This window comes from Mytilus galloprovincialis, chromosome 13 (genome assembly GCF_965363235.1).
Source record: "Mytilus galloprovincialis chromosome 13, xbMytGall1.hap1.1, whole genome shotgun sequence".
NCBI classification, from domain to species: domain Eukaryota; kingdom Metazoa; phylum Mollusca; class Bivalvia; order Mytilida; family Mytilidae; genus Mytilus; species Mytilus galloprovincialis.
The window spans coordinates 51,744,186-51,752,102 of record NC_134850.1 but is presented as its reverse complement, the minus strand read 5'-3'; positions in this window follow the sequence as shown (position 1 = coordinate 51,752,102).

The window sequence follows — 7,917 nt, the reverse complement described above, 5'->3', positions numbered from 1 at the left end:
TATTGCATTGGTATGAAGAAACTATCTTCTTATCAAAATTTCTTTGTTGTGGAAAGACTTTCAATTGTTCTCTGAACAATTGGTTTTTAATTATTATTTTTTTCTTCCGCCAAATTTTGTTCTTGCGCAAAATGTTTGTTTCGCAATATGTCACTTAGATATTTCCCATATGGTATCGTATAGTTTATGCGCTTTTAAATTTCACCCTGCTAAGCCGATCCATTTTCTATGTAAGAGTTATCTCCCTTTTCACTGTTTAACCTCTGTGTGCATCTCCTTCGTAACAAAAAAAGATAGCGACAAAATTATTTTTACAAATTGTTTGTTACATCCTCAGGAGTTTTTTGGCTAATTTGGATCGAAGCGATTCGATGAAATTTTATAGGAGTTATCTACCTTTACAAAATAAATTTGTCGGTATGTTCATTTAACTCATAAACAGTTAACCGTATAACCCTGGAATGTTTTTATTTGAGTCCCCTAAGTCCTAACTTAGAAAATGAGGTCAAGGTCAAAGGTCAAGGTCAAGTTCTCAATTGTGACTTTTGTTTCTTTTTGTATTTTCTCCGACACTTTGAAAGATACATACTAAAGAACAAGTGCAAAATGTCAGCTTTATTGTAATGAAGATATGCTACATTTAGTCTTATACAATTTAATGGCATCTTATAGGAGTTTTTGCCCCTCAAATGTCTTGATATGAGGTTATTTGATTATGACTTCAACTAAGTTCATTATAAAGGCATTTGACCTTGTACAAAAGATTAGGTGACCATTGAGCTTGAAAAATGACTACCGGAAGTGACCTTGAGAAAACCGGAGGTAGCCTTTTTTGCAATTTTTTCATCTCAAAGTACCCAGAATCAATATATTTTGTCATAAAGATACATACACTAATAACTGGAGACGAAACATGACTTCCAACAAACCGGAAGTGGCCAATTATTTCCCCTTCTACATACAATAGTATATAGAAACTATATATTTTTGGAATCAGTGTGAAATAAGCTATCATATGACACCGGAAGTGACATTTATTTCACCGGAAGTAGCATATTATCTCTCTTTTATCACTCAAAAATATAATTAAACCTTTATTTATCTCATCAGTATGAAGAAACTATCTTCTTATCAAAATTTCTTTGGTGTGGAAAGACCTTCAATTGTTCTCTGAACAATTGGTTTTTAATTGTATATTTAATTGATCCAACTTTTTGTGTACTATACATATGTGGATATCTATTTTTCTTTTTTTTCTTTTTGGGCTGCTTGTTTGTTATCTATATCAACCACACTTGTAATAAAATGCATTAGTATTAAAAAAAACCAACATACTATAGATTCTTTATCTACGTATTCTTTAAGAACTTAAATAGTTCTCGTTTAACTTTTTTGTTTTTTATCTCATTGTTTGTATTGTATTATGAAAAAATTATTGATGTTGTAATGTTTATGCCCTTTGGGGCCCATAATTGGAAATAAAAATATCTTATCTTATCTTATCTTATCTTATCTTATCATAATGGACATGTAGTCACATAAAATTGTTTGAAAAGGGAATCGTTTCTATTGAAGAGCAGTGTACGTGCTTAACTACTCAACAGACAGCAAAGTGAAAACTTCCTAGGAATCAAACAGTAGGAGGAGTTATGCCAAATAATTATATACCAATAATGGGACGGACGGAAGGACAGACGGATAGTGGTAAAATAATCCCCCCCCCCCCCCTTTGACTTTCAGTTGCAGGGGCAAAAAAAGGATGTAACCGATTTTTTATTTGAGATACCAGCTGTTGAAATTAAAAGCATGACACGCCAAAAATACACATGATACATAGGGAAAAGCTTTAAAGTTGGCAGATGCTTTACATGATAAAGATTTTCAATTTATTGGTCTTTTGGCCAGATTCAAAAATATACAGTTCAAAACTTAACGATAAAACCATTGGTGAAAACTAAAGAACCATGGCTCATAAGAGATGAAATAGAGCTGACTGTGCAAAATCCTTATACTGTTAAATCAAGTTCGTTAAACATAGATTTTTTTTAGTATTTCTGCAGAGGTTATGAAAATTAGATACAACTGTTTTTTAGTTAAAAGCACGGCAGTGACAAGTTTCACATTATTTTTGGGGCCCTTTATTATTATAGAGAATGATTACTCTATTCAGTAATAATCTTAAAATTGAGACTTGAGAAGAAACATTTTCACTTGTCACTTGCAATAACACCACACTTTCTTTTTTTATATTTATTTCAAAATTGCATTAGATAAAAAAAATAATAGGAAAGATACACAAACATGACAAAAGCACAACAAAAGAAAATAACAAATTTTGCTATCTCTTCGAAATTTAAATTTGATAAAGCGAAAATAACATCCTCTATTTATATCATACATGTGTAGTTTCAGTTTCATCTATGATTCTAAATATAGACTTTACTTTCCCTAAAATTGCGGACGGAATAGGAGACACCCGTTAATTTTCTACACCTGTCAGGATAAAGGTTAGAAAAAAATACTAGAAAGATACATTTTTTTTATTCAGATGAATTCAGAGAGCAAAAATATGTGTCGTGTTTTTTTTTACTGCATCAGACGGAAAAGAAATTGTATTCAAAATATTGTAGGAAATGACAGAAAGAGTAGTTAAAATTAATGATAAAATACAAAATAATACATCTGGAATTGAAGTTAGAACCTTTCGATTTATAATTTTGATCAATTTAAATTATACCATACACCAATGATGTATTTCCACGAGATTTAGAATGTGAGCTCATAAACCTTAAGGGAGCTACCATTTGATTTGTATGGGGGGGGGGGGCTAGGATGAAAAATTTTGTCCTGCCTTTTTTTTTAGCTGTAATCTCTGTCCTGCCTTTTCATTTTTCACTCTGTTCGGTCCTGCCTTCTTTTTTTTTAAGTTATCCTGACTTTTTTTACCTAAATTGTCGTCCTGACTTTTTTTTTTGCAAGTGTCTCATCCTGCCTTTTTTTTACTCAAAACTCCTGTCCTGCCTATTTTTTTCAAATTTCATCCTAGCCCCCCCATAAAAATCAAATGGTAGCTCCCTAAAAGTTAAATGATAATGGAAGGCTGTTTAAAGTCCTGTGGCAAAGTTTAACGTTCAGTGGCAAAGTTTAAAGTCCAGTGGCCAAGTTTAACGTTCAGTGGCAAAGTTTAAAGTCCAGTGGCAAAGTTTAAAGTCCAGTGGCAAAGTGTAACGTTCAGTGGCAAAGTTTAACGTTCAGTGGCAAAGTTAAAAGTTTACATTACTACATTACTAAGGCCACAGTGTATTTCTTTAAAAACTACATGTTTCGTTTAAAAAAAAGTATTGTGGAGTCAATTCAGTTTTGATTTAATCAATTTGATAAGAAGATTTACGAACATAAGCATTGTGTAATTGTCCAGGGATTCTTATATATTTGGTTAAAATTTAATTATCGGAGGGATCTACCATTTAAAGGGGGTGGGGTAGGAGGGGTCCTGATCCCGAAATCCCGAGGTCCTGAATTTAAATACATTTAAATCCCGACGTCCCGAAATTCGAAAACGAATTTCCAGATCTTGAAAGGGTCAATCTCTGAATCCCGACCTTAAAAACAGTCGATCCCGGAGTCCCGATAAAGGTCCTATCCACCCTCATTTGAAGGGGGGCTTGGATGAAATTTGAAAAAAGGCAAGACAGGCTTTTGAACAAACAAAGACAGGATTAGTAATTTGCATAACAAGCAGGATGACAATATATGAAAACAATTTCAGTAAACTAATGAAAATTGCAGGTCCGTAAAGAATGAGAAATAAAAAATACAGGACAATAATGATGATTACAACTATAGAAAAAAAGTGCAAGACACAATTGTAAATCCTAGCCCCCCCCCCCCCCTAAAATCAAATGGTAGCATCCTTAGACTTTTGAATTTTTGTACTTTATTTCATTATATTTAAGACAATGGCATGGCCAAGTAAAAAACGAAAACAGTTATGGACCTTTCTCTTTCTGTTTCCCTCCCTTTCTAACGTCCTGGCTTTCTTTTGGTAAATTTATTGCACTTTGAAATTCCCCTTTTATGTCTCATTGAAGATTCATTTATGGAAAATGAGTTACTTCAAATGAATTTAAAGATTAAATGAATAACAAAGGGTGCACAGCTGATCTTAGCAATATTGTAAACATTCTGTTCAAGATCTTTTAAAAGCTTGCATATTGCACATAATTTTAAAACGTAGCAATGAATCAGACTATGAGTAAGAGTTATCTTTTCTTAGGTGTTCTGTACCCCCTTAAACAAACATACCGACAAATTTATTTTGTAAAGGGAGATAACTCCTATAAAATTTCATCGAATCGCTTCGATCCAAATACGCCAAAAATTACTGAGGATGAAACGAACAATTTGTAAAAAGAATTTTGTCGCTATCTTGTTTTGTTACGAAGGAGATGCACACAGAGGGTAAACAGTGAAAAGGGAGATAACTCTTACATAGATAATGGTTCCGCTTAGCAGGGTGAAATTTAAAAGCGCATAAACTATACAATACTATATGAGAAATATCTAAGCGACATATTGCGAAACAAACAATTTGCGCAAGAACAAAATTTGGCGGAAGAAAAAAATAAAAAAAATAATAGTTAAAAACCAATTGTTCAGAGAACAATTGAAAGTCTTTCCACACCAAAGAAATTTTGATAAGAAGATAGTTTCTTCATACTGATGCGATAAATAGCGGTTTAATTATATTTTTGAGTGCTATAAGGGAGATAATATGCTACTTCCGGTGAAATGAATGTCACTTCCGGTCTCATATGATAGCTTCTTTCACACTGATTTCAAAAATATATAGTTTCTATATACTTTTGTATGTAGAATGGGAGATACTTGGCCACTTCCGGTTTGTTGGAAGTCATTTTTAGTCTTCAGTAATCTGTTTATGTATCTATATGACAAAATGTATGGATTTTGAGTAAATTTATATGAAAAAATTGCAAAAAAATCTACTTCCGGTTTTCTTAAGGTCACTTCCGGTAGTCGTTTTTCAAGGTCATTTGTCACCTAACCTTTTATACAAGATCAAATGCCTTTATAATGATCTTAGTTGAAGTTATAATCAAATAACCTCATATCAACACATTTCAGGGTCATTAACTCCTATAAGATGCCATTAAATTGTATCAGACTTAATGTATCATATCTTCATAACAATAAAGCGGACATTTTGCACTTGTTCTTTTATATGTATCTTTTAAGGTGTTGGAGAAAATGCAAAAACAAGCAAAAGTCACAATTGAGAATTTGACCTTGACCTTTGACCTTGACCTTATTTTCTAAGTTAGGACCTAGGGGACTCAAATATAAACATTCCAGGGTTATACGGTTAACTGTTTATGAGTTAAAAAAACATACCGACAAATTTATTTTGTAAAGGTAGATAACTCCTATAAAATGACATTGAATCGCTTCAATCCAAATTAGCCAAAAATTCCTGAGGATGTAACGAACAATTTGTAAAAAGAATTTTGTCGCTATCTTCTTTTGTTACAAAGGAGATGCACACAGATGATAAACAGTGAATAGGGAGATAACTCTTACAAAGAAAATGGTTTGCCTTAGCAGGGTGAAATTTAAAAGCGCATAAACTATACGATACCATATGAGATATATCTAAGCGACATATTGCGAAACAAACATTTATCGCAAGAACAAAATTTGGCGGAAGAAAAAAATAATAATAATAATCAGAAGAAATACAATAAGTCTTTTCACAAAAAAGTGGAAAGACTTAATGAGAGTCGAAAGATACCAAAGGGACATACAAACTCGCAAGTAATAAAAAAAACTGAAACGCCTTGACTGAAAAAGAAAAAGACGAACCGAAAAACAACAGTGCACAATAAAGGCATCAATAGTATACCGTATTTATAATTCGATTAAGCAAAAACAGATCCAGGTAACAAGTTAAACCCGAGGGAAACACATAAAGTATAAGAGGAAAATAACTGAACAACAGATAACAGGAACACAACGGAACAAGAAACCAAGAAAACAACAGAACAAGAGAAAACAAGAAAACAACTAAACAACAGAAATCAAACACAAACGTACATAAAAACGGACTATAGATAAAACTGCCATATTCCTGACCTGGTATAGGACATTTTAACCAGAAAAAAAAGATGATTTAATGACTAGCCAAACCTCCACCTACTATGTCAATGTTAAAAAAAACATCAAAAATCACGACACTACGTAACTACGTAACATGAATACAGTAAAGACAATCGCTAGAATACTCAGCAGAAATAAAAAAGTAAATAATATGATAGTACATTACAATATGTTAACCGCAGAATAACAACAGATCCAAAATATAATGTTAAAACACAACTTAGAAAACTAAATACTGGGCCACTCGAACACCGCCAAAAACTGGGGATGATCTCTAGTGCTCCGGAAGGGAAAGCAGACCATGTGGCAACCGCCGTGTTGCAAATGGAACACACTCAGTGATAGGTCTAATTCGGTAGGTCACATTCAGGAAAAATTAAATTAACAGTTGTTTTTATTACAGCTAAATTATTACAATATCAACAATGAATTAAACATGAGACTTATCTTTTCAAGTGTTGCATGTAACTGTATATAAATATATTGAAGGAATGACTGTAATATTTTTTCTGTCTATGGAAATAATAAAAAATTTGGTGCACACTGAATAACGCGCGTAGCGGGTTATTTAACAGTGTGCACCACATTTTATTATGTTAGGGGACGACCATTTGATATTCTGGGGGGGGGAGGGGCCAGGAGGATTTTGAAAATAGATAACTCAGCCTTGATAATCACAAAAATAAATGGTTTGTTCTGTGGTAGTTTGAAAATAAATTACCTGACTTGCAATGTATAGAAAATAAATAATTCAGCAGGTCTAATCGAAAGTATATGAGATGGCACCAGATTCTTCATAAATTCATCTTTTTTCCCCAAAAAAATCGGGAAACACTTCCCAAATATTTTAATAACAAAAGTATAAATATTATTTAAATATACTTGAAATGTCTGAAAATTGGTTTCATTTAATTTGAAGTATATTGTCTCAGGAAACCTTACCTCACCTTTATTTTAACAGGGCCGTAACTCCATGTAGGAAATTTCAAAACCAAACGCTTGTCTCCATATCAAATTGTGTTCACGGCCTTGCAAGAAGAAAGTTCTGTTTGCCCTCAGACTTATAGCCCTGATTTTTCGGAATCAATGTTTCTTATTTATTTGTCTTTTGTTCATTGATTGCCCTTCTGTATTCTGTTAGTGTTGCATTCCTTTTGTAATCTAGTAATTTTGTTATGAACTTGATCATGAGTTTAAAAAAAAACCAGCAGCCACAGGCTTAACTATGTGAATTCCATTTTTGCTTTATCATGCACATTGGTCTTTTGATGTTTTCCCTAGAAACTTCAGTCTTACACTGAATTTATACATTTTGCTTTGAGACCAAAATATTGTCAAAAAATTATTAAAACAAAACTTCATTTTCAGATTATGAAACGGTCTTCCGAACACCCAGAAAGCATGATTTTGCATCATTTGTTCTATAGCTTCTTGGGCCATCGGTGGCTCCAAAACCCTTCAAAAAAATTTTTGCCTCGCTCCGCTCGGCATAGTAGGTTTGCCATAACATTTAAAAGTGCCTAGTTATAACTAAACTTAATACTATGTGTATATGCAGTTGGGAATTTAAAAGATTCATTTCTGTAGAGGGGGATGGTTAATCTAATTAAATGTTACATAATGACTTGACTATACTATATGTATTATTTATAAACAAAACATTTAAAAAATTGTATGTTTTTCGAATATCAAAAATATAGTTGTGAAAATGAATAATCAGTCCCTTGCTTTAATGAAAATGAA